Source organism: Macaca fascicularis, chromosome 15 (assembly GCF_037993035.2).
Source record: "Macaca fascicularis isolate 582-1 chromosome 15, T2T-MFA8v1.1".
NCBI lineage: Eukaryota > Metazoa > Chordata > Mammalia > Primates > Cercopithecidae > Macaca > Macaca fascicularis.
The window spans coordinates 60,037,144-60,037,473 of NC_088389.1; the positions used below are offsets into that span (position 1 = coordinate 60,037,144).

Genomic DNA, 330 nt, shown 5'->3' on the forward strand with positions numbered 1-330 from the left:
GTGATCCGCCCGTCTCGGCCTCCCAAAGTGCTGGGATTACAGGCTTGAGCCACCGCGCCCGGCCGATAGGATTATTTTAAATTAAATTTGTATTAATTGGCAACAAATTTCACGGCACAAAATACAGACAGTATAAGGGATGTGCAGTAGAGTGATCTCTGCCTCCCCTTTCCCCAAGCCCGCGCCCCAGGGGCAGTCGCGGTTTAAAGGGGTCTTTCACTCCCTCGGGCCATTTCCGCGCTTCGCATTTTGTGCTTTGGTGGAATCCAGGGGGCGGGGCGCCGTTCTGGCCCCGCCCACCAGGTGCGTCCCTTATCTCGCCCTCTGCAG

At 56.7% G+C, this 330-nt stretch overlaps 1 protein-coding gene across 7 annotated transcripts in view; it reads left to right on the top strand.

The window, feature by feature from the left end:
* TRIM14 (tripartite motif containing 14) overlaps positions 1-330 on the top strand; it is a 57,108-nt gene that overhangs the window by 30,389 nt on the left and 26,389 nt on the right. The window lies entirely within an intron of this gene.